Raw genomic sequence first — 27,713 nt, 5'->3', positions numbered from 1 at the left:
AATTCTTATTTACCTGCCTTCCATTTATCAATACAAATGTCTGTGAAGCAAATAGAGATTAAGGTTCTGGTGATTCTGCTGTTCTCCAAAGAGGACAATTTTGCTATTGTCTTCAAGCTGATTTCTTGCCAGTATCTCCAGCATCATGTTCATGCTGATGTTGTGAAAGGCAAGTATGTATACTTATAAAATTCCGTTATTCAATACATGTTGATATATGCACGCTCTATTGCCAGAAATACAGCACACACTAAATTTGTATTTACCTATTGAATGAATAAATGAATGACTAGATGTGGTAGGTACCCTGCAGGACTCTATGCAGAATGCTTAGATAAATATGATTTACTGTATATTAGATATTTAAGATATGCTTTTTAATATCTTTACATCTCTAAACTAGAATGCTTCTTAAAGTCAACAGTCTTAAAATTATAATAGGCAATGTGTCTCTTTCTTTTTTATATATAATTTTAGGATTTTATTTTTATTTATTTTAATTAGAGGCTAATTACTTTACAATATTGTGGTGGTTTTTGCCATACATTCATATGAATCAGCCGTGGGTGTACATGTGTTCCCCACCCTGACCCTCTCCCACCTCCCTCCCCATCCCATCCCTCAGGGTCACCCCAGTGCACCAGCCCTGAGCACCCTGACTCATGCATTGAACCTGAACTGGAAATCTATTTCACATATGATAATGTACATGTTTCAATGCTATTCTCTCAAATCATCCCACCCTCGCCTTCTCCCACAGAGTCCAAAAGTCTGTTCTTTACATCTGTGTCTCTTTTGCTGTCTCGCATTTAGGGTCATCGCTGCCATCTTTCTAAATTCCATATATATACGTTATTATACTGTATTGGTGTATTATACTGTATTGGTGTTTTTCTTTCTGACTTACTTCACTCTGTATAATAGGCTCCAGTTTCATCTACCTCATTAGAACTGATTCAAATGCATTCTTTTTAATAGCTGGGTAAAATTCCATTGTGTATATGTACCACAGCTTTCTTATCCATTCGTCTGCTGATGGACATCTAGGTTGCTTCTACGTCCTGGCTATTGTAAACAGTGCTACAATGAACATTGGGGTACATGTGTCTCTTTCAATTCTAGTTTCCTTAGTGTATATGCCCAGCAGTGGGATTGCTGGGTCGTATGGCAGTTCTATTTCCAGTTTTTTTAAGGAATCTCCACACTGTTCTCCACAGTGGCTGTACTAGTTTGCATTCCCACAAACAGTGTAAGAGAGTTTCTTTTTCTCTGCACTCTCTCCAGCATTTATTGTTTGTAGACTTTTTGATAGCAGACATTCTGACTGGCATGAGATGGTACCTCATTGCACTTTTGATTTGCATTTCTCTGATAATGAGTGATGTTGAGCATCTTTTCATGTGTTTGTTAGCCATCTGTATGTCTTCTTTGGAGAAATGTCTGTTTAGTTCTTTGGCCCATTTTTTGATTGGGTCGTTTATTTTTCTGGAATTGAGCTGCATGAGATACAAAGATACAAATCTTTTTGAGGTTAATTCTTTGTCAGTTGTTTCATTTGCTATTATTTTCTCCCATTCTGAAGGCTGTCTTTTTTCACTTTGCTTATAGGTTCCTTCGTTGTGCAAAAGCTTTTACTTTTCATTAGGTACCATTTGTTTGTTTTTGCTTTTATTTCCATTACTCTGGGAGGTGGGTCATAGAGGATCCTGCTGTGGTTTACATCAGAGAGTGTTTTGCCTATGTCTTCCTCTATGGGTTTTATAGTTTCTGGTCTTACATTTAGATCTTTAATCCATTTTGAGTTTATTTTTGTGTATGGTGTTAGAAAGTGTTCTAGTTTCATTCTTTTACAAGTGGTTGACCAGTTTTCCCAGCACCACTTGTTAAAGAGATTGTCTTTTCTCCATTGTATATTCTTGCATCCTTTGTCAAAGATAAGGTGTCCATAGGTTTGTGGATTTATCTCTGGGCTTTCTATTTTGTTCCATTGATCTATGTTTCTGTCTTTGTGCCAGTACCATACTGTCTTGATGACTGTGGCTTTGTAGTAGAGTCTGAAGTCAGGCAGGTTGATTCCTCCAGTTCCATTCTTCTTTCTCAAGATTGCTTTGGCTATTTGAGGATTTTTGTATTTCCATACAAATTGTGAAATTATTTGTTCTAGTTCTGTGAAAAATACCATTGGTAGCTTGATAGGGATTGCATTGAATCTATAGATTGCTTTGGGTAGTATATTCATTTTCACTATATTGATTCTTCTGATCCATGAACATGGTATATTTCTCCATCTATTTGGGTCATCTTTGATTTCCTTCATCAGTATTTTATAGTTTTCTATATATAGGTCTTTTGTTTATTTAGGTAGATTTATTCCTATGTATTTTATTCTTTTCATTGCAACAGTGAATGGAATTGTTTCCTTAATTTCTCTTTCCATTTTCTCATTGCTAGTGTATAGGAGTGTAAGGGATTTCTGTGTGTTAATTTTATATCCTGCAACTTTACTATATTCATTGATTAGCTCTAGTAATTTTCTGAAGTCTTTAGGGTTTTCTATGTAGAGGATCATGTCATCTGCAAACAGTGAGAATTTTACTTCTTCTTTTCCAATCTGTATTCCTTTTATTTCTTTTTCTTCTCTAATTGCTGTGGCTAAAACGTCCAAAACTATGTTGAATAGTAGTGGTGAGAGTGGGCATCCTTGTCTTATCCCTGCCTTTAGGGGAAATTCTTTCAATTTTTTACCATTGAGGACAATGTTTGCTGTGGGTTTATTATATATAGCTTTTATTATGTTGAGATATGTTCCTTAAATGCCTGCTTTCTGGAGGGTTTTTATCATAAATGGATGTTGAATTTTGTCAAAGGCTTTCTCTGCATCTATTGAGATAATCATATGGTTTTTATCTTTCAATTTGTTAATGTGGTGTATCACATTGATTGATTTGCAAATATTGAAGCATCCTTGCATCCCTGGGATAAAGCCCACTTGGTCATGATGAATGATCTTTTTAATATGTTGTTGGATTCTGTTTGCTAGAATTTTGTTAAGGATTTTTGCATCTATGTTCATCTGTGATATTGGCTTGTAGTAATTTGTCTCTTTCTTAATGATACACAAATTAACAACTTACAATTGACACTCTTCAATTTGATGATTTTTGGGTCACATATCTGAGAGAACATGGCTTGTACAGAAATCTTGGACTTGTAAATATGGAAAAAAGCTTAGAGGGCATCTTGTTCAACCTCTCTTGTTTAATAGACATCAAAACTGAAACCCTAGGAGATCAAGGCTGAAATAATTCAGCTATTTCAATAGAAATGCTGAAACTAAAATACAGTTTTCTTGACTCTAGACTGAATACATCATAGCACATTACTTGACATGATAAAAATTGCATAAATAATCCCAATCTGCACTGACATTTTTTTCTTTTGGTTAAAAAACTATTTGGTTTTTAAAAGCCTGTTGTTTTTTTATCAAAGGTATCAGAACTTACACATTTCAATGAGTTTTTCTTCAAAGTAAGCACCTTTGAAAATTAGACACTTTTATTCTATTGATATCATAGCACAAAACATCTCTGGGATTTGTTTGATGTCATCTTCAGAGAAAGTTTATCTATTAGAAAAGAAATCAGCCTTCTTACTTAGAACAGTAGTACTGTTACTTCCTAGAGGGCATTTCAGAAATTTGCAGAAGATTGTAACAACAGTGACATTGCCACTACCTTTTAGTGGATATAAGTCAGGGACAAGTTTGGGCCTAATTTTTATTGAAAGCTCTCTACTTTTCCACGCCCTACTCCTTTGGTCTCTGTAAAAAGCCTCATATGCCACCAGCTGCAGACATCCCAGCCCAGGCTGATTTCCCAGCTTGTACTTCCACACTCTACAGGAAATATATCCACAGAAGAATCTGTGCATGCCCTCCAGGCAGGGAATTCTGGAATTCTGGGTATGCAGGAAAGATGGTCCAGAAAAGGGGGGCAGCTGGATGGTTGTATCCCTTGGATTCCAAGGACTCTTTGCTCTCCTGGGGTCAGAGTAGGGTCCTGGGCTACCTAAAGCAGTACTGGTCATGCTTCCCTGAAGGCACAGTCCAGCACAACCAAGCAGGGCCTGTGTCCTGACAACTCCCAAATGTTCTGCCAACTAAATCACTACAAATATAAACTGGTTCATAAAACTCCTAAAAATCTTTATAAGATGTTAGTCAAAAATCCCAATCTTGTAGGACTTTATTTGGGAGAAAGAAGCTTATTTGGAATAAAGCTTTGTCATAAAACTTATTGACCAGTTTATTCACTGTACACACTCTGTCTGCTAATTTCAACTATTCAGTTGTCTGTACAATAGTGCAGTTAGCAAGAAGCAAACAAACTATTTGTAAACAGCTAATAGATGAAGATTTGAAAGCTTTTTAACAGATTTAAAACCACATAAGTAGTACTGGGAGAAGGCAATGGTAACCCACTCCAGTACTCTTGCCTGGAAAATCCCATGGATGGAGGAGCCTTGTAGGCTGCAGTCCATGGTGTTGCTAGGAGTCGGACATGACTGAGCGACTTCACTTTCATGCACTGGAGAAGGAAATGGCAACCCACTCCAGTGTTCTTGCCTGGAGAATCCCAGGGACGGGGGAGCCTGGTGGGCTGCTGTCTCGGGTCGCACAGAGTTGGACACAACTGAAGTGACTTAGCAGCGGCAGCAGCAGCAGCCCCAGCAAGTAGTACTGGGATCGCATTGAATTTCATTAACTAGGGTTGTTTTAAAATATCCTATATTATTGCCTATTTATATACACAAACTTTAAATTTTTTCCAGTGCAATGATAAAAATAACATATCAACGTTATTTATTTTGGGGTTACCTACTACTTTGCAAACTTACTCTGTTACTGCCCCTCTAGTTCTACCACACGATTTCTTTTGAGGTCCTTATATCACATTCCTATTTGTTTTCAAATGTATCATCTGCTTCCCTTGCCTAAGGAAAGCTAAAACCTCCAGGGCCTTTGTCTGTACTGGAACCTGATGTGGCCTCCACAGACCACAGGACCACATGGCAGGAACTGTTGTGCCACCTCATTTCTATTTCTCCTACATCATAACACTGAGAATGATTTGTGTACTACATGAAAATGTATTAAGCCCAGCATGTTATTTGCCATATTACATGTTCTCATGACTCCTGTGATTGATCTTGGCACATTAGCTCTATTTCAAGTAAGCCATTTCCCTTTCTCTTATATATGTATCATTGAGCATCTGCAAATGGGAAGAAATGAAGGAGGTAGACTCCAGCCAGAAGCCAGGCCATCCCCACAATTCAGTTCCCAACATCCCAATACACTTTCTTTTGCACATGACCATGACCTAGAAATCCCTCACTGCCTTGCAGGAATCACTCTGTGATCTAGAGAGGAGGAAAGGCCTTGAGAGAATACAGTAAACAGTTTACCAATTTAACAAGATTTGAAATTTCAATTCAAAAGATTTGAGTTCAGTTCAGATCAGTTTAGTCGCTCTGTTGTGTCTGACTCTTTGTGACCCCATGATTCACAGCATGCCAGGCCTCCCTGTCCATCACCAACTCCCAGAGTTTAATCATACTCATGTCCATCAAGTCGGTGATGCCATCCAGCCATCTCATCCTCTGTCGTCCCCTTCTCCTCCTGCCCCCAATCCCTCCCAGCATCAGAGTATTTTCCAATGAGTCAACTCTTCACATGAGGTGGCCAAAGTATTGGAGTTTCAGCTTTAGCATCAGTCCTAGCAATGAACAGCCAGGGCTGATCTCCTGTAGGATGGACTGGTTGGATCTCCTTGCAGTCCAAGGGACTCTCAAGAGTCTTCTCCAACACCACAGTTCAAAAGCATCAATTCTTCAGCAGTCAGCTTTCTTCAAAGTCCAACTCTCTCATCCATACGTGACCACTGGAAAAACCATAGCCTTGACTAGACAGACCTTTCTTGGCAAAGTAATATGTCTGCTTTTGAATATGCTATCTAGGTTGGTCATAACTTTCCTTCCAAGGAGTAAGCATCTTTTAATTTCATGGCTGCAATCACCATCTGCAGTGATTTTTGAGCCCCCCAAAATAAAGTCTAACACTATTTCCACTGTTTCCCATCTATTTCCCATGAAGTGATGGGACCAGATGCCGTGATCTTAGTTTTCTGAATGTTGAGCTTCAAGCCAACTTTTTCACTCTTTGCTTTCACTTTCATCAAGAGGCTTTTTAGTTCCTCTTCACTTTCTACCATAAGGGTGGTGTCATCTGCATATCTGAGGTTATTGATATTTCTCCCAGAAATCTTGATTCCAGCTTGTGCTTCTTCCAGCCCAGCGTTTCTCATGATGTACTCTGCATAGAAGTTAAATGAGCAGGGTGATAATATACAGCCTTGATGTACTCCTTTTCCTATTTGGAACCAGTCTGTTGTTCCATATCCAGTTCTAACTGTTGCTTCCTGCCACGCATACAGGTTTCTCAAGAGGCAGGTCAGGTGGTCTGGTATTCCCATCTCTTTCAGAATTTTCCACAGTTTATTGTGATCCACACAGTCAAAGGCTTTGGCATAGTCAATAAAGCAGAAATAGATGTTTTTCTGGAACTCACTTGCTTTTTCAATGATCCAGTGGATGTTGGCAATTTGATCTCTGGTTCCTCTGCCTTCCTTAAAACCAGCTTGAGCATCTGCTGGTTCATGGTTCATGTATTGCTGAAGCCTGGCTTGGAGAATTTTGAGCATTACTTTACTAGCATGTGAGATGAGTGCAATTGTGCAGTAGTTTGAGCATTCTTTGGCTTTGTCTTTCTTTGGGATTGGAATGAAAACAGACCTTTTCCAGTCCTGTGGCCACTGCTGAGTTTTCCAAATTTGCTGGCATATTGAGTGCAGCACTTTGACAGCATCATCTTTCAGGATTTGAAATAGCTCAACTGGAATTCTATCACCTCCACTAGCTTTGGTCATAGGGAGGCTTTCTAAGGCCCACTTGACTTCACATTCCAGGATGTCTGGCTCGAGATTAGTGATCACATCATCATGATTATCTGGGTCGTGAAGATCTTTTTTGTACAGTTCTTCTGTGTATTCTTGCCACCTCTTCTTAATATCTTCTGCTTCTGTTATATCCATACCATTTCTGTCCTTTATCGAGCCCATCTTTCCATGAATTGTTCTCTTGGTATCTCTAATTTTCTTGAAGAGATCGCTAGTCTTTCCCATTCTATTGTTTTCCTTTATTTCTTTTCATTGATCTCTGAAGAAGGCTTTCTTATGTTTCCTTGCTATTCTTTGGAACTCTGCATTCAGATGCTTACATCTTTCCTTTTCTCCTTTGCTTTTTGCTTCTCTTCTTTTCACAGCTGTTTGTAAGCCCTCCTCAGACAGCCATTTTGCTTTTTTGCATTTCTTTTCCATGGGGATGGTCTTGATCCCTGTCTCCTGTACAATGTCACGAACCTCAGTCCATAGTTCATCAGGCACTCTATCTATCAGATCTAGTCCCTTAAATCTATTTCTCACTTCCACTGTATAATCATAAGGGATTTGATTGAGGTCATACCTGAATGGCCTAGTGGTTTCCCTACTTTCTTCAATTTAGGTCTGAATTTTGCAATAAGGAGTTCATGATCTGAGCCATAGTCAGGTCCTGGTCTTGTTTTTGTTGACTATATAGAGCTTTTCCATCTTTGGCTGCAAAGAATATAATCAATCTGATTTCAGTGTTGACCATCTGGTGATGTCCATGTGTAGAGTCTTCTCTTGTGTTGTTGGAAGAGGGTGTTTGCTATGACCAGTGCATTCTCTTGGCAAAACTCTATTAGCTTTTGCCCTGCTTCATTCTGTATTCCAAGGCCAAATTTGCCTGTTATTCCAGGTGTTTCTTGACTTCCTACTTTTGCATTCCAGTCCCCTATAATGAAAAGGACATCTTTTTTGGGTGTTAGTTCTAAAAGGTCTTGTAGGTCTTCATAGAACCGTTCAACTTCAGCTTCTTCAGCGTTACTGGCTGGGGGATAGGCTTGGATTACCGTGATATTGAATGGTTTGATTTAGAAATGAAGAGAGATCATTTTGTTTTTGTTTTTTTTGAGACTGCATTCAAGTACTGCATTTTGGAAAGGGTATTCAAAAGTGGGAACTGATCATCTCTGTTTGAAAATTAAAACAAATATAGATCAGAAGTACAAAGGGAAGCAAACCATAAAAACAAAAGTAGTGTTACTCTGTAGCCAACTAAGCCAACCCTGCTCTTTTCCCCATGGGAGCCCAGGGTGCAATGGCCTCAACCAGCAGCCTCCTCAGTGGTGTATGTTGCCGGTATAGCTTCCCTGAGTGACCTGAGAGACAAGCTTCTCCAGTGAATGTGCATGTCTGATCTTGTGCTGTCCCAAATCTAGGCTTCAAACATGTATGTGGGATACCTTTGGAAAGCCCTAGGCACAGTGGCCAAGTTCTACTTTAGCCAAGTCATCATGTCTATCCACACCAAGCTGAAGAACCAGGAGCATGTGATTGAGACCCTGCTCAAGACCAAGTTCAAGTTTCCTGGCTGCCAGAGGATCCACATCTCCAACAAGTGAGGATTTACTAATTATAATGCAAAAGAATTTGAGGACATGGTGGCAGAAAAAGGGCTCATCCCAGATGGCTGAGGAATCAAATACATTCCTAATAGTGGTTCCTGGACAAACGGTGGGCCTCAAACTCATAAGAAACTTTGTGCTATTCCCTTCTTACTCACACCCAAATTAAGTCATACTTTCCTGTCCAAAAAACAAGTAATGTTAAAGACAAACATTTGAGCATACTCCAGGAGATAGTGAAGGACAGGGAAGCCTGGCATGCTGTAGTTCATGGGGTTGCAGAGAGTCGGACATGACTTAGTGACTGAAAAACAACAAAGATAAACATAAGTGAAAACATGAAACATATTAAACATATTCCAAAACAGTTGCTCAGAAGAGGAAAGCTGGATGCAACATAGAAGATCTCTGGAGAAGTTCTGATGTTTTTAATAGAGTCAACTTCATGCTATATTTTGTTAGTTAGGAGCATGAACTCACGAGAAACACAAAGTCCTCCTGACTGTGGGGATTGCTCCCTCCTCAGTCCCCTCTATTCTGTTCACCTAAGCTCCAGCTCCCCTTTCTCTTGACTCTCCAAGCTGAGACCTTTGGTGCACTGACCACACACAGTGTCACATGTGTGTGTCTACCAGTGACCAGCTAAACCATCAGTCTGTCTGTGATCACAGCCCAGCTTACAGTATAATACTGCAGTCACCTGTCTGCTCTCCTCAGGATCTTCTTTCACATCAAAAGATGTCTAAAACCATATCAGGTCAGTTCAGTCGATCAGCCATGTCTGACTCTTTGTGACCCCATGGACTGCAGCACACCAGACTTCCCTGTCCATCACCAACTCCCAGAGCTTGCTCAAATTCATGTCTACCGAGTCAGTGATGCCATCCAAAAGTATAAACAGCAGTACAACTTTTCAGTTCTTCCCACTTAAGCATTTGCAATCTATTTCTATTTCATATACAGGTATAATTCACTCTCCTTTTTATTGGACTAGCTACAGAAAGAAATGGAATTGTCTTAAAGAATAAGTGGCATAAAAAATAGGAAGTTTTAGTGGGAAAGGTCCTAGGAAAGGAGGCCTGAGTCCTAGATCCAGCTCCCTTGCTAAATATCTACTGTGTGAACCAGATCATGCTAAACAGCATCTTCCTGGACTTGGGTAGAGCAAACAACCTAAGCAACAGAACCCAGCACTAATGTTTTTCTCCCTTAAAAACATTCTAACTCCTTTATAGATCTTTTGTGTTACATTCACCTTTCTTCTGGGCAAATGAATAACTCACATACTAGGTATCATGCTAGATGCCAGGAAAGCAAGATAGTTATGAACATGGTCCCATCCCATATATACTTTCAAATTTAGTGAGAGAGATGGCCATGTGTGCCAATAATTACACACAGAAGCAAGTGGAGAGGAACACAGGTGGAAAATGATCAATTCTTTTCAAGAGAGTGGCCTCATTTGAGGCAGCGAAACCTTCCCTGCTCATGTACAGAATGACGTGAGGCTCAAATGGGACACTGTATGTGAATGAACTTTGAAAGTTGTAATACTCTCTCTTCTTCTGAGGCACTCATCTTACGTTTCCTGTCTTTCTTATCTGGTCACATCTAAACTGTAGTGTTGGGTAAACTGTCAACAGACGAAGGGGAGGTAGGGCAAGCCATATTTCATATTTCATTACTTTTCCAGATTAATTCATCATATTTAGGTAATAGATTCTGAAAAGCAATCCTCCCCGCAGCCAGTGGGTTAAGAATCAGTTCAATCTGAGAGCGATAAGATGCAAGATGTTGCAGGCTAGATGCTCAGCATCGACTTTTGTACATTAGTATGCATCAAGCAACCCCTCAGGGGGAAGACAGGGTAACAAGTGATGAATCACCTTGTAGATCATAAAGTTGTATGCACACTAAATGAATCTTTGTACTGTGGCATCTATGCAACGTTTGGCCTTGATTTATAATTCAGTACAAAGTTTGTCATTGCTGCAAAAGGGTAATGAAATAACAAGATGAAGTTGAGTTAAAAGTGCTTTCTCATCTAAATGTCTACACCCAGTAAAAAGTTATGGCTGGATTTGAACCGACAAGAATAAAGAAAAAAATCATATTTCTCTTTCCCTAATTTTAGGGTTCAGCTGGTGCCAGAAATCTGTTCACTGTGGTGATTTAATCACCAAGTTCAAATAATACTTCTCATTGGCTTGAAAATTAACTGGACACAGGGAGTAGCATAAAGCAAAATGCTTTTGGTGAGGCAGATTCTGACATCTTCTCTATAACAGAGTTTTATTTTCAAATTACTGAATCAACCTCAGTGCCATGTAGTAATTTGGTACTTAATGTTCATTATTCTTATACTTTCACCACAAGGTTGACATAATGGCTAACCAGAGTCCCCATGACTTGGCTTGGCTCAAAATAGGGGGCTATGCAAAAAAATTGTAATGACAATCTGAAAGAAATCCATAAAAGCAAACCTTAAGAAGTTTAAGTCTGAGAGTCTTGTCTTGAGTTGCTATTTTAATGCAGGGCTATTCCATTGTATGATGGAAATGTTCTGTGTCTTCACTGTCCAACACGGTAGCCATTATCCTCATACGGGTATAAGCACTTAAATTTGGCTAATGCTACTTGGGGAACTGAATTTTAATTTAATGTTAAATTAACTCTAACTTATACAGCCACAGGTGACTGAAAATGAAAGTGTTAGTCACTCAGTCGTGTCCAACTCTTTGCAACCCCAGGGACTGTAGACCACCAGGCTCCTCTGTCTATGGGATTCTCCAGGCAAGAATGCTGCACTGGATAGCCATTCCTTTCTTCCTGACCCAGGGATCAAACCCAGGTCTCCCACATTGCGGGCAGATTCTTTACCATCTGAGCCACCAGGAAAGCCACAGGTGACTGGTGGCTACCATGTTGGATAGCATGTGAATTCTGTTCTTAAACACTATTGAATAACCCACATTTAAACTCAAGTACTAAAAGCAGTTTTCTAAACTACCTAATTTTTCTGCAATGAGTTACTAACTTCAGAGTGCCTAAGTTTTGTGAATCCCACAACTGACTTTGTAGAATGCTTTTCCTTACTTTTCTGATCTTATTTCTTAAAACAGTGTCAATAGGGATTTTAGTTTCCTTTGGTTTAAGTCTGAAGCAGCTAATCACATAAAAGAGATGAAGAGTTGTTTTACTCATTGGGAGCTAACAGAGTAGGCAGACTCCCTGGCTGTTTCAAGGTCAAGCCATGTTTTTTTTTTTTTTTTTTTTACCAAAGGATGCCATGATGCTGCCTAGCAAACAGCTTCACGTTGAGTCACCAATCTGAATGATCTGAAGGAATTTCACAGATACCACATATCTATGAGGGATGTTAGCAGCCACCCTATTAAGTAAAAGACTCCATGTCTTGATAACAGCTATGATTCTCTCCAATTTGACTCTGAATTGCTGCAGACTCAGCTGAACATTGGAGAAGGCACTGGCACCCCACTCCAGTACTCTTGCCTGGAAAATCCCATGGGTGGAGGAGCCTGGTAGGCTGCAGTCCATGGGGTCACTAAGAGTCGGATACGACTGAGCGACTTCACTTTCACTTTTTACTTTCATGCACTGGAGAAGGAAATGGCAACCCACTCCAGTGTTCTTGCCTGGAGAATCCCAGGGACAGGGGAGCCTGGTGGGCTTCCATCTATGGGGTTGCACAGAGTCAGACACAACTGAAGCGACTTAGCAGCAGCAGCAGCAGCAGCTGAACATACAATGAAAATAAGGCAACAGTCCTCACAAGATGGTCAGGAGAGAGATGACTGAAAGCAGCTGATGGGATGTTTTGAGACCTAGTTAGCCTTATTAGTGTCTAGCATAATAGTTTGCATGTAGCAGGTGGTCAAAATTATTAACTGATTGTTTCATAATTGATAGACCTAAAATTGGAAGAAATGCCAGATTTATATATTACACAAAAATAAACAGATATAGCATTATTGCTACTATATGCTCTTTTTTGCTTTAAAGCATCCAGTATAAATATATCCTAAATACACAATCCTTTCAGTTCGGCTTCAAACAATTTTTAAAAAATCATGTGATGGTTTCAAGTGATGAAAGCACTTTAGATGCGAGCTTTCCAAAGGCTTCTTTTATGTGCCCAATGATGAAAATCAGGTATCCCAAGCACACTGTTCTAATGTTTGTCCTAAGATTAGTGAGTTCTTAGAATGCTTTCAAATCTAAATCAAAAACTCATGTGTCACTGTAAGTAAATTGTTAGTAGTGTCTTCATAATACAAGTAGTCAAAGCACAGTGACTTTTATAAATAAAAGTAGACATACCTTGCCAATAATTCTTCACTCATTTTTATCTGGTCTCACATATATAGATATTTCATAGTTATTTAATTCAAAGATCAATCATTTTATGAAAAGTGTGAAGCTACAATGTTTTCTTTCTGTGGAATAGCCTTCAGAGATTATGCAAAGAAATCCATTTGTGAGAAGAATTAAAACATTTTTCAAAATGTATAGATGGCTAGATTCAAAAAGAACAAAAGTGAAATACTAGTTAGATCTAAAAACAACATGAAATGAAGGGGATAAAACCGCCCTCTAACTGGCACACCCGTGTTAGGAGTCTGGCAGTCAGATAACATTCTTTTTCTTGCTATCAGTAATCTGGGAAGGGTGGGGCAGGGGTGAGGGGTATCCTGTGTGTGTACACGAGACTAATGACTCCATATTTCAGTTTGATTATCAATAAGGGAGTTGTTAACAGTACTATGAGACAAGAAAGACAAGCAGGTAGTAAAAGGCCACAGGTTGATTTGGTTTGGTTTTTTACAGGAAGTAGAAGCTTGCAATTGCAGGTGACAGAGGTAGTAACAGTTGATTCCAAAGATTTGATGTGAGCTCCCCAGTGCCAGACTGTGCTTACCAAGCCCTCAATTCCTGTTAAAGAAGAGACATGGGCCAACCTTAGAGGGAAGTCTTGAGCTTCTTAAAAGTAATGTATTGAGGTTTATTCTCAGTTAACAAATAGTAGTGAAGAGATAATTGCCTGAAGAATGCAATGGTTTAAGGAGCTGCTTTAAAGTCAGACAAGGGAGAAAAGATCTGCTGGTGCAGTGGTGCTCTGTGGTGCTTCTTATCCTGTGAATGAGAATGTAGATGAGTTAAGTGATTCTGTGGAAGCACTTTAGAGACAAGACAGCCATGAGCAGTAGCTGCAGCTGTGGAGCACTCCCTGTCTGCTTCCTTCCTGAGGCAGAGTGCGATGCCTCCTTGGGGGCCTAATTAGATCTGTGAGTGTTTTCCCTTCCAGACACGTGGAAATGAAAACCAGGATGCAGAGAATTAAACTATACCAGAATAGATCCTGCTCACGACACCTCCCAAATCATTCAGTCCCTGCCTTCTTCATTCCTTTCCATGCCCTTCCTTATGTCTTCAAACCCTCTCACTAGATTATTAAAATAGATTTCTATCAGTTTCCTGTACACAGTTCTTCCAAAAATACCTTTTAAGGATATCAGTTTGATCTTGTTATTTCTTACCTAGGAATGCCTCAATAATTTTTCATGGCCAGCTCCTCCAATGATCTATTTCTTTCCTGCCTCTTACACTCTTCTTTGAGCTCTCTCTCCTTACCCAGAAGGTTTGCTGGGGCAAGGAGGAAGAGGAGAAGAAGCAAGATAGAGAAGAATAGATGCCTGCTCCTGAGTTCCTCCTATGTTATATGTTTTATAGTTGTAACATTATTTCATTTTCTCCATAACCCTATGGAATAGGTATCACTGTTTCCATTTTACTGATGAGAAAAGTGAATGGGAAGAAGGGATAAAATAGTGTAAGTCATTTACTTTATAAGAGTCAGTAATCAATCCACAGCTGTCTCCAGAACTTGCTTTACAACCATCACTTCTGGGTCTTCAAATATACTATTCCCTCCATATCACATGTTCCCTCAACCTTCATCTTGAATCAACTATTATACTCTTATTCATCCTACAAAATCCTGTGCTTGAAACAACTCTTCAAAATTATTCTTGACTCCCAAGAGATCATTCATCATTTTTTCACTCTACTCTAATACATTATAACTGTGTTTTAAATAGCAACATTGCATTTGTCATGCCAGATTCTAATTGTCTGGTTGACATGACTGTCTCCCCTACTGGACTGCTCTCAGAGTTGCTTGAAGCCAGGAATAATGTTTTCCCCTTACTGTGTGCTCAGTGACTGGCATACTGCCCAGTATGGTGCTCAATCTTTGTTGACTTGAAAACCTGTGTTGTGCAAAGAGTAAACTAGTAGATAAAAAGCCTTTAGTTAAATTCTTAACTAGAACCTAACAAACCATCTATGTGAGTATTAGCAGATTATTTAACTTCTTCATGCCTCAGAAAACTTATTTGTAAGATTACTGAAGGAATTTGGGGTGAGATACTAAATTATCTCCAACATCCCCTCGGATTCTAAAATCTGTGCACTTACTCTTTACATACAGTGTGTGTGGAAGGAAAACTACTGTAATCAAAAGATTACAAGATGAAACACAGCATTTGTAGAATTGCACTTGCTGAACAGTTGATGGAACTTAACCGTATTTATGAGGCAATTGGTGGGTGGGGTGGCTAACCATCTTATAAATAAACCACTTTATGAGTTTTTAATGTGTTCCTTATTAAAAATGCATTACTTTCCATACTAAATTAAATAGCATTTAAAGCCAATGTTTCTTTTTTTACCTTTATTTAAATGAGATTTCTGCTTGCTTTAGTTATATGATTAAGTAGCACAAGCTACTTGAAATGCAGACTAATAGGGGAGAATATCCCTTTAAAGATAAAAAGATGATTTTAGAGCAAGAGGGGAACTAAGAAACACATCCAAAGCTCAAGAATGGAGACAGCTCACAGGTGGTTAAGAGTGGAGTAGCCTCATCCCCAGTTTCCAGACACTTGACTAACTGGAACCTTACTGCTATGATCTCTTTGCCATTCCAGCTTAGGTTCCCTCTAAATATTGGTTCCCTCTAAATATTGGTTCCCTCTAAATATGATCAGTAGAGAATATGGTCAACACACGCAGTCGATACTGCCTCACTATAATGGACTTCCCTTTTCTCACATCAAGAGTAGTCTGCCTTTCCATCCTCCATAAGGGGTTGAGCATGAAGCTACAGAAGTCAGGTAGCTTCTTCCATCACCCAGATCTGGGAAGTGGTCCAGAGTGGACAGGTCACCCAATTAAAACCAAGGTCAATGAAAAAATGGAACTTCTAGGAAAAGAAAGCTACTTTTTCCTTCTTCTAGAAGTGAAGGAGAGCTTTGTCATCCATCTTGAAGAGGAGAGAAGAACTTGAGGCTGCCACAGACCATCATATGGAGCTGACGTGGAGCCATAGCGAAAAAGAAAATCACGAATGCGAAGAAAGAGAAACTAGATCCTGTCCACAGTGTTTGTACCTTAAATCTACCCTGCCCTGAAGTTTTCCCTATCTCTGGACTTTTTAATTATGTGTGCCCGTTAGTTTTCTTTATTACTTAAGCCAGCTTGAGATGTGTGTGTGTGTGTGTGTGTATACACACATGCATATATTGCAAGTAACAGAAAAACTGATAGAGATGGTCTATGCTATTCAAGGTTATCTACAGAATGGAAGAATTTTGGTAGAATGTAGTTCAATGTCTTAACTACATAAAAGGCTTAAACTTTTTTCCAGGTTAAATTCAGAACAAGAATCTTTATCTGTAAACCTCACTACAGATTAGACTATTGAATCTCAATATTTGTTTTAGATCCAAGGTAGCTCAAAAAAGAACTTCAAAAGCATATATCTTAAATTCTTAAAACCTAATTTTAATTGTAATTTTCCTTCCTTTTATGATAGTAATGCAAAAATTTGAAAATGAAAAATAGAGGAAGGAGGGAAAATCACACACATTCTTATCACCTAAAATTTACAAATCCTAATAGTTGGTTGTTTTTCCTACTAATATTTTTGCTATGATTTTTTTCCTTGATTGAGCCCATTCAGATTGGTAAAAGTAATATCTATTTGTCTTAATTTAAAAAATGAATCATTCAGTCAGTTCAGTTGTTCAGTTGTATCTGACTCTTTGCAACTCCATGGACTGCAGCACGCCAGGCTTCTCTGTCACCAACTTCCGGAGCTTGCTTAAACTCATGTCTGTTGAGTTGGTGATGCCATCCAACCATCTCATCCTCTTTCATCCCCTTCTCCTCCTGCCTTCAATCTTTCCCAGCATCAGGGTGTTTTCCAATAAGTCAGTTCTTTGTATCAGGTAGCCAGAGTATTGAAGTTTCAGCTTCAACATCAGTCCTTCCAATGAACACTTAGGACTAATCTCCTTTAGGATGGACTGGTTTGATCTCCTTGCAGTCCAAAGGACTCTTAAGAGTCTTCTCCAACACCAGAGTTCAAAAGCATCAGTTCTTTGGTGCTCAGCTTTCTTTATAGTCCAATTCTCACATCCATTCATGACTACTGGAAAAACCATAGCTTTGACTAGACAGACCTTTGTTGGCAAAGTAATGTCTCTGCTTTTTAACATGCTGTCTAGGTTGGTCATAGCTTTTCTTCTAAAAAGCAAGTGTCTTTTAATTTCATGGCTGCAGTCACCATCTACAGTGATTTTGGAGCTCTAAAAAATAAAGTCTCTCACTGTTTCCATTGTTTCCCCATCTATTTCCCATGAAGTGATGGGACAGAATGTCATGATCTTTGTTTTTGAATGTTGAGTTTTAAGCCAGGTTTTTCACTCTCCTCTTTCACTTTCATCAAGAGGCTTTTTAGTTCCTCTTCACTTTCTGCCATAAGGGTGGTATCATCTGCATATCTGAGGTTATCGATATTTCTCCTGGCAATCTTGATTCTGGCTTGTGCTTCATCCAGCCAGGTGTTTTGCATGATGTACTCTGCATACAAATTAAATAAGCAGGGTGACAATATACAGCCTTGACGTACTCCTTTCCCAGTTTGGAACCAGTCCATTGTTCCATGTCTGGTTTTAATTGTTACTTCTTGACCAGTATACAGGTTTCTCAAGAGGCAGGTAAGATGGTCTGGTATTCCCATCTTTTTCCACAGTTTGTTGTGATCCACACAGTCAAAGGCTTTGGCATAGTCAATAAAGCAGAAGTAAATGGTTTTCTGGAATGCTCTTGCTTTTCCTATGATCCAACGGATGTTGGAGATCTGATATCTGGTTCTTCTGACTTTTCTAAATCCTGTTTGAACATTGGGAAGTTTTCGATTCACATGCTGTTGAAGCCTGGCTTGGAGAATTTTGAGCATTACTTTGCTAGCATGTGCAATTGTGCAGTGGCTCAGACAGTAAAGCGTCTGTCTGCAATGTGGGAGAGCTGGGTTCAATCCCTGGGTTGGGAAGATCCCCTGGAGAAGGAAATGGCAATCCACTCCAGTACTATTGCCTGGAAAATCCCATGGACAGAGGAGCCTGGTAGGCTACAGTCCATGGGGTCACAAAGAGTTGGACACGACTGAGCGACTTCACTTGAAGTTTCTTTGGCATTGCCTTTCTTTGGGATTGGACTGAAAATTGACCTTTTCCAATCCTGTGGCCACTACTGAATTTTCCAAATTTGCTGGCATATTGTTAATAAGTGAACTTCTGGTCAATATGAAACAGTTAATTGATGTGAAATATCCCCTCACACACACACTCCAAGAAAAAATATTTGCTGAATAAAGTGTAACAGAATAGGAGAGAACAAGATGACAGAGGAGTAGGTAGATGTGGAGTAGATCTCTCTCCCCAGATACATCAGGAATACACCTTCAGACACAGAAGTGTATGCAGAACACCAGCTGAGAGCAGACAGGAGTACCTGACCAGCAGAAAAGAATACACAGACCCACGCAAAACTTGGTAGGATGAAGGAACTAGGGGGAAAGACAGGAGTGTTAGTAGGGCTAGACCTGCCCTCGGTGTGTGGGGGACTGAAGCAGGGGTCCGATCCCCACACTGGGGCAACTGTCTGAGTCAAAGGAGAAACATTTAAGGCTGAGAGTGAAACAGCTGATCTGTGGAAGCCTAAATGGAATGAGAATCAGACAGTCCTTGCTACAGCCATACATACCCCAGACAGGGATGCAGACCCCTGGAAGGTGCAGCAGCTGGGAGCTGGAGATTAGGGTTTATGGAGCAGTCCCAGGGAGAGGGGCTGCTGTTAGCCGCTGAGAGATGGGTCAAGGAGGTGTGAGGAAGGAGATTGTGGTGGGAAATGCCTGTGGAGGAAAGCAGTATCAAGGAGATACTGCTGAGTCACACGTAGAGGATGGAGCCATCACCATAGCCTCTCTCCCCCAACAAGCCAGCATTGGCAGCTGAACAATAGAGAGGCTGGCCCATCAAATGCCTGATGCACTGAACTACAGAGTAGGACCCCACCCAGGGCACTCCTTTAAGTGTCTGGTGTGCCAGGCACATCAGGACCCCAGTCAGAGGGCCCCATTTGTGTGCCTGATGTGCCGAACAACAGAGAAGGACCCTAGGCAAGGGAGCCCTCTAAGTGCCTGAATGGGCAGAGCTATGGAGAAAGACTGGCCAAAGAGGCTTTCTGATCACCAGCTACAAGAGGCTCAAGAAAAGACTTTGACAGGGCCATAACTCCTGTGGCGGAGGCATTCTGTATCCCTGCACACTTGGCACCACTAGGGTCCCCGCAAGCCAAGCAGCTGCACCACCTTCACGCTCAACTCTCACTGGGGCAGAGCTGCCACAGGCAAGACAAGTCTTGTGTCTATGCACACAGGGTCACTTCAGTCATGTCCGACTCTTTGCGACCCTGTAGACTGTGGCCTGCCAGGCTTCTCTGTCAGGGACTGGGGTTCTCCAGGCAAGAATGCTGGAGTGTATTGGCCAATACTGGTTGCCATACCCTTCTAGAGCACTATATTTCCTGCTGCCCTAGCTGCCAGCTCCCCTGAGTACCTGGTGCTGCCAGAAGCCCTGTGACCCAAGCAGCTGTACCACCTCCACACCTGCCCCTCACAGGAGCAAACCCAAGTCCTCTAGGGCAGTCTCAGGAGCAAACCCCAGTGGATGACCCACATGCAGAGGTGGAAATAAAATCACAACTGAAACCCAGGAGCAGTGTGGCTAAGGAAGAACCAAACCTTCCCACCAGCTGTACAAGCTGCATATTAAATCCACATGATCAACTAGGCAGACTCTGTGTCTATGGAGTACATTGAGAGCTCCCACAAAAGAAAATGCACTAGTTCTGATAGCTGTGGACATTGGAGGCAAGAACACAGAGTAGGACCAGATTAGAATCTAAGCTGCCCCCACTGCAGTTCCAGAGAGCTGCACAGTGTTGGAAGGCATCCTAAGGAGGTGTGGTGGACTGTGACTCCCAGCGAGAGAAAGGACTCTGACAGTAGTGACTCAAGAAAAACATTCATTATTCTTATGTTTTGATTTGTTCTCTAGATCCTTTTGGATTTTTTCCTTTTTTCTTTCCCATCTCCTCCACCCCTACCCGATGTTGTAGTTGTCAATTTTATTAGCACTATGAAATCTAATTAAGCTTTTGAGTTTTTTTTTCTTTTTTTCTCAGTCACATTTTTTATTGTTGTTATAAACCTCTGCCTTTACATTGGGCTTTTGCAGTTGTGGGGAGTTTCCCTTTTTTTTTTTTTTCCTTTTATCTTTTTCTAATTTTAATTTTTAAATTTTTAGCTCTATTATTATTTTTTCTACATTTATTCCTTTGTTTGCTTTTCCTACTGTTCTTTTCCCCTTGCAGTTAATCTTTAATGTATATAAATCTGCTTTATCTACCTTTATTTACTTAGTATATCTATTCTTTCTTTTCTTTCTTCCCCTCTCAACATTTTTGTTAGTTTCATTTTCACTGCTTTATTCCCCAATTGGCACCTTGTTTTAGTTTTGCTTTCCAGTTTGTGCTTTAGTTAGTTTTGTTCTGGTAGACATAATTTTTGGTTTCCTTTGTTCACTGGGTCAACCTATTGTACTTTATTTTTGTTGGATTGTTTTGATTTTGCTTATGGGTGTATATGTATAAGTGTATATTCAGTCACACTTTATTGTTGTTATAAACCTCTGCCTCTACATTGGGCTTTTGCAGTTCTGTGGAGTTTTCCTTTTTTTTTCTTTTTTCTTTCTTCTTCCATTTTTTCTTTTCTCTTTTTTATAAATTTAATCTTTAGTTTTTTAAACCTATTATTTTTTTTTTCTACATTTATTCTTTTGTTTGCCTTTCCTACCATTCTTTTCCCCTTGCAGTTAATCTTTGATGTATATAAATCTTCATTTACCTCTCCTTAACTTCTCGTATCTATTCTTTTTTTCCTTTCCTCTTTTCATTGCTTTATTCCCCACTTGGCACCTTGCTTTAGTTTTGTTTTCCAGTTTGTGGTTTAGTTAGTTTTGTTCTGGTAGATGTAGTTTTTGGTTTCCTTTGTCTGCTGGGTCAATTCTACTGTACTTTATATTTCCTGGACTGTTTTGACTTTGCTCATGGGTGTATATGTATATATGTACATTCATTATTTTAATTATTATTTGCCTGATTTTGTAACTGCCATTTGTGCGGGATTCATCTTTGGTTTATTGATTTGGATATTTGTTTTAATCTCACTTAATGCCATAATGAATCACTTGTGGAATCTTCATTCCTGACCAGAGTTCAAACCCTGAGCCTTTGGAGCGGGAGCACTGAGTCCAAGACCCTAGATGACCAGGGAATTAACCCTAGAGAATATCAAATAGAACTCACACAAAGGAAACCACTTGAATACAAGACCCAGCATCACCCAGCCACCAGTAGCACCCTATCCAGGATGCCTCATCTAAACAAGAAACAAAACAAAAATACAAATACAATCATCAGCAGACAGGATTATCACCCCACTCAGCCTTGCCCATCTGAGGAAAAACAAACAAACAAAAACTCAGCACAAGTCTCATCCTATACAGGGCTTACACAAACCACTGAACCAAAGGAGGGAAGAAATCAAAAGGAAGAAAGAATTCAACCTTGAAGCCTGGGAAAAGGAGACCTCAAACACAGTAAGTAAAAAAAAAAAAGAAAGAAAGAAAAGAAAAGAAAAGGCAGAGAAATACTACACAAATGAAGGAAAAACCTAGAAACACAGAAGTCCAAATAAATGAAGAGGAATTAGGCAAACTACCTGAAAAAGAATTCAGAATAATGATAGTAAAGATGACCAAAACCCTTGAAAACAAAATGGAGAAAATGCAAGAATCATAAAAAGACCTAGAAGAATTAAAGAATAAACATACAGAGATAAACAACACAATTACTGAAATTAAAAATACTCTAGAAGGAATCAATAGCAGAATATCTGAAGCAGAGAATGAATCAGTGAGCTGGAAGTAAAATGGTGGAAATAACTTCTGAAGGGCAGAGTAAAGTAAAAAGAATGAAAAGAACTGAGGATGGTCTCAAAGACCCCTGGGACAATATCAAATGTACCAACATTCGAATTATAGAGGTCCCAGAAGAAGAGAAAAAGAAAGGGTATGAGAAAATTTTTTGAAGAAATTATAGTTGAAAATTTCCCCAACATGGAAAAGGAAATAGTCAATCAAGTCCAAGAGGCACAAAGAGTCCCATACAGGATAAACCCAAGGAGAAACATGAGACACATACTAATCAAACTAAAAAAAACTAAACACAAAGAAAGAGTATTAAAAGCAGCAAGGGAGAAGCAACAAGTAACATACAAGGGAAACCCCATACACTTAAAAGCTGATCTTTCAGCAGAAACTGCAGGACAGAAGGGACTGGCAGGACATATTTAAAGTACTGAAAAGGAAAAATCTACAACCAAGATTATTATATCTGGCAAGGATCCCACTCAAAATTGATGGAGAAATAAAAAACTTTTCAGAAAAGCAAAAGTTAAGAGAATTCAGTACCACGAAACCAGCTTTACAACAAATGTTAAAGGGACTTATACAGTCAAGAAGTGTGAGAAGAAAAAAGATGTACAAAATCCACCCCAAACAATTAAGAAAAATGGCAACAGGAACATATATATCAATAATTACTTTAAATGTAAAAGGATTAAATGCTCCAACCAAAAGACACAGACTAGCTGAATGGATACAAAAACAAGACCCATATATATGCTGTCTACAAGAAACCCACTTTAGACCTAAAAACACATATAGATTGAAAGTGAGAGGATGGAAAGATATATTCCATGCCAATGGGAAGCAAAAGAAAGCTGGAGTAGCAATCCACATATCAAACAAAATGGACCTTAAAATAAAGAAGATTATAAGAGATAAGGAAGGACACTACATAATGATCAAGGGATCAATGAAGAGGAAGACATAACAATTGTAAATATCTATGTACCCAACATAGGAGCACCTCAATACATAAGACAAACACTAACAAACATAAAAGGAGAAATTGACAGTAACACAATAATAGTAAGAGACTTTAACACCCCACTCACACCAATGGATAGATCATCAAAACAGAAAATTAATAAGGAAACACAAGTCCTAAATGATACATTAGATGAGATGGATCTCATTGATATCTTCCAGACATTCCATCCAAATGCAGAAGAATACACCTTCTTCTCAAGTGCACATGGAACATTCTCCAGGATAGACCACATATTGGGTCACAAATCAAACCTCAGTGAATTTAAGAAAATTGAAATCATATCAAGCATCTTCTCTGACCACAACACTATGAGACAAGATATCAATTACAAGGAAAAAAAACCATAAAAAATACAAACACATGGAGATTAAACAACACGTTTCTAAATAACCAACAAGTTACTGAAGAAATCAAAAGGGAAATAAAAAAAATTCTAGAAAAAAAATGGCAATGAAAACATGACAATTCAAAACCTATGGGATGCAGCAAAAGCAGTTCTAAGAGGGAAGTTGGGAGCAATACAATCCTACCTCAAGAAACAAGAAAAAAATCGAATAGACAATCTGACTTCACACCTAAAGCAACTGGAAAAAGAACAACAACAACAACAAAAAAAAACAAAACTAGTAGAAGGAAAGAAATCATAAAGATCTGAGCAGAAATAAATCAAAAAGAAATGAAAGAAACAATAGTAAAGATTAATAAAACTAAAAGCTAGTTCTTTGAGAACATAAGCAAAACTGACAAAACTTTAGCCAGACTCATCAAGAAAAAAGAGAGAAGAATCAAATCAACAAAATTAGAAATGAAAAAGGAGTGGTTACAACAGACAATGCAGAAATAAAAAGGATTATCAGAGACTATTATGAACAACTATATGGCAATAAAATGGATAACCTGGAAGAAATGGACAGATTCTTTAAAAAGTTCAATCTTCCAAGACTGAACCAGCAAGAAATAGAAATTGTAAACAACCCAAACACAAGCACTGAAACTGAAGCTGTGGTCAAAAATCTCCCAGAAAACAAAAGCCCAGGACCAGATGGCTTCACAGGAGAATTCAATCAAACACTTACAGAAGAGCTAATGCCTATCCTTCTAAAACTCTTTCAAAAAATTGCAGAGGAAGGAACACTTCCAAACTCATTCTACAAGGCCACCATCACCCTGATACCAAAACCAAAGACAACAGAAGAATAGAAAACTACAGGGCAATATCACTGATGAACATAGATGCAAAAATCCTCAACAAAATTTTAGCAAACAGAATTCAGCAACACATCAAAAAGCTCATACACCATGACCAAGTTGGATTTATCCCAGGAATGCAAGGATTCTTCAATATACACAAATCAACTAATGTGATACACCATATTAACAAATTGAAAGATAAAAACCATATGATCATCTCAATAGATACAGGAAAAGCCTTTGAAAAAAATTCAGCACCTATTTATGGTTAAAATTCTTCAGAAAATGGGCATAGAAGGAACCTACCTAAATATGTTGAAGGTCATATATGATAAGTGAAGTTGTTCAGTTGTGTCTGACTCTTTGCGACCCCATGGACAGTAGCCTACCAGGGTCCTCTGTCCATGGGATTTTCCAGGCAAGAATACTGGAGTGGATTGCCATTTCCTTCTCCAGGGGATCTTCCCAACCCAGGGATTGAACCCAGGTCTCTGGCATTGTGGGCAGACACTTTACCATCTGAGCTACCAGGGAAGCATATATGATAAGCCTATAGCAAACATTATTCTCAATGGTGAAAAACTGAAAGCATTTCCCCTAAGATCAGGACCAAGACAAGGGTGTCTACTTTCACCCCTATTATTCAACATAGTCTTGGAGGTCCTAGCTACAGCAATCAGAGTGAAAAAGAAAAGGAATCCATATCAGAAAAGAAGTAAAACCTCTCACTCTGCAGATGACATGATACCATACATAGAAAACCCTAAAGATAGTATGAGAAAATTACTGGAGCTACTCAGAGAATTTAGCAAAGTTGCAGGATACAAAATCAATACACAGAAATCACTTGCATTTCTATATACTAACAATGAAAAATCAGAAAGAGAAATTAAGAAATCAATCCCATTCACCATTGCAACAAAAAGAATTAAATATCTAGGAATAAACTTACCTAAGGAGACAAAAGAACTGTACACAGAAAATTATAAGACACAGATAACATAAATCAAAGATGACACAAACAGATGGAGAGATATTCCATGTTCCTGGGTAGGAAGAAGCAATATTGTGAAAATGACAATACTACCAAATGCAGTCTACAGACTCAGTGTGATCACTTTCAAGTTACCAATGGCATTTTTTGCAGTACTAGAACAAAAAATTTCACAATTCATATGGAAACACAAAAGACCCTGAATAGCCAAAGCAGTCTTAAGAAAGAAGAATGGAGCTGGAGGAATCAACCTTCCTGACTTCAGATTATACTACAAAGCTACAGTCATCAAGACAGTATGGTACTGGCACAAAAACAGAAATACAGACCAATGGAACAAAATAGAAAGCCCAGAAACAAACCCATGCACCTATGGGTGCCTTATTTTTCACAAAGGAAGCAAAAATATACATTGGGGCAAAGACAGCTGCTTCAATAAATGGTTCTGGGGAAACTTGACAGCTACATGTAAAGAAATGAAATTAGAACACTTCCTAACACCATACACAAGGATAAATTCAAGATTAAAGACCTAAATGCAAGACCAGAAACTATAAAACTCTTAGAGGAAAACATAAGCAGAATACTTGAAGACATAAATCAAAGCAAGATCATCTCCTAGAGAACAAAAGTAAACAAGTGGGACCTGATTAAACTTAAAAGCTTTTGCACAGCAAAGGAAACTATAAGCACGGTGAAAAGACAACCCTCAGAATGGGAGAAAATAGTAGCAAATGAAAAAAATGACAAAGGATTAATTTCCAAAATATACAAACAGCTCATACAACTCAATGCCAGAAAAACAAACAACCCAATCAAAAAGTGGGGAAAAGACCTAAACAGACATTTCTCCAAAGAAAACATACAGATAACTAAAAACACAAGAGAAGATGCTCAACATTGCTTATTATTAGAGAAATGCAAATCAAAACCAGAATGAGATATCACCTCACACTGGTCAGAATGGCCATCATCAAAAGTCTACAAACAATAAATGCTGGAGAGCGTGGGGAGAAAAGGGAATGCTCTTGCCCTGTTGGTAAGAATGTAAATTGATACAGCCACTGTGGAAGATGGTATGGAGATTCCTTCAAAAACTAGGAATAAAACCACCATATGACCCAGCAATCCAACTCCTAGGCATATACTGTGAGGAAACCAAAATTGAGAAAAACACGTATCCTATTGTTCATTGCAGCACTATTTTACAATAGCTAGAACATGGAAGCAACCTAGATGTCCATTGACAGATGAATGGATATAGAAGTGTGGTACATATACACAATGGAATATTACTCAGCCATAAAAAGGAATGCATTTGAGTCAGTTCTGATGAGGTGGATGAACCCAGCACCTATTATACACAGTGAAGAGAGTCAGAAAGGAAAGATAAACATGGTATTCTAATGCAGCTATACAGAATCTAGAAAAATGGTACTGAAGAATTTATTTTCAGGGCAGCAATGGAGAAACAGACATAGAGAAGAGACTTACGGACATGGGGAGAGGGGAGGAGAGGGTGTGATGTATGGCAAGAGTAACATGGAAACTTACATTACTATATGTAAAATAGATAGCCAACAGGAATTTGCTGCATAGCTCAGGAAACTCGAACAGGGGCTCTGTATCAACCTAGAGGGGTAAATGGGGGAGGAAGATGGGAGGGAGGTTCAAAAAGGAGGGGATATATGTATACCTATGACTGATTCAAGTTGAGATTTGACAGAAAACAACAAAATTCTACAAAGTAATTATCCTTCAATAAAAAAAATTTTTTAATGTAACAAAATAAATTTAAATGCAAGCTTAAGGCTTAGAAATGGAAATCTCTAGATGTTAAAAGAAAGGGAGCATCAAAATCAGAAAAGCAGACAACAGGTATGGGTACCATGTCTTCCTACCCTCATTTAGGAAACAGAGAAGCTCTGTTTCATGAAGCAGACATAGATAATCCCATGAGTATTATCTTTAACAATCCAGCTTTATAAACATAATTATTATTGGAAAATCCTTCTATGTTCTGGTTATAAGTTGGACCAGTTTAAGTTTTCAGCTATGATTTTGTATATTTTTCTCAGTGTTCATAGGTAGAAGGAAATTCAGTGATGCTGTTCAGTGGATGGGAATCAGAATTGTAAATTAACTTTCTAATTTATCCTAAATGCATACATAGGTCTTTGTTTTCTTCTATCAAGCCTATCTCTGGGTATAAAACAAAATAAATAGCTCTCTCTGCTCATGCTCAGGTTAACAGTGGCCTCGTACTTGTGCTCCATCATATTTGACTCGTTGCAACCCTTTGGAATTTTGCCAGGTTCCTCTGTCCATAGGATTTTTCAGGCAAGAATAGTGGAGTGAGTTGCCACTCCCTTCTCCAGGGATCTTCCCAAAGCAGGGATCGAATCCACATCTCCTGCATTGTGGGTGGATTCTTTACCACTGAGTCTTCAGGGAAGCCCTAACAGTGGTCTCCATGTT

The 27,713-nt window shown here is 39.0% G+C and overlaps 1 protein-coding gene and 1 pseudogene across 1 annotated transcript in view; one reads left to right on the top strand and one right to left on the bottom strand.

Moving 5' to 3' along the window:
• KCNAB1 (potassium voltage-gated channel subfamily A member regulatory beta subunit 1) overlaps window positions 1-27,713 on the bottom strand; it is a 452,075-nt gene that overhangs the window by 406,821 nt on the left and 17,541 nt on the right. The gene's annotated exons all lie outside the window — the stretch shown is intronic.
• On the top strand, window positions 8,246-8,372 carry LOC120859830 (annotated as a pseudogene).

Source organism: Oryx dammah, unplaced genomic scaffold, assembly GCF_014754425.2.
Source record: "Oryx dammah isolate SB20612 unplaced genomic scaffold, SCBI_Odam_1.1 HiC_scaffold_2, whole genome shotgun sequence".
NCBI classification, from domain to species: Eukaryota; Metazoa; Chordata; class Mammalia; order Artiodactyla; family Bovidae; genus Oryx; species Oryx dammah.
This window is presented reverse-complemented; position numbering and strand designations above follow the sequence as displayed.